The sequence below is a fragment of the Plasmopara halstedii genome, assembly GCF_900000015.1.
Source record: "Plasmopara halstedii genome assembly, contig: Scaffold_410, whole genome shotgun sequence".
NCBI lineage: Eukaryota > Oomycota > Peronosporomycetes > Peronosporales > Peronosporaceae > Plasmopara > Plasmopara halstedii.
The window spans coordinates 544954-545158 of NW_020187331.1; positions in this window are offsets into that span (position 1 = coordinate 544954).

A 205-nucleotide genomic window follows, 5' to 3' on the forward strand; every position below is an offset into this window, starting at 1 on the left:
GCATCGTTAGGGTCTACCAACTCGGACATTCCAATGTCTAGCACGTTGACCGTCTCGGGCAAGTGCTCTCGCCAATAGCGCTTTGTCTCCTAGCAGAGGTGGGTTCATGACTCGCCAAAGTTCCACCAGAAGACGTGCGCGTAGCGACCAAGGTCTTTGACCTCCAATCAATCCGTGGCTCATGGTGTTCCAACCATGCCATTCC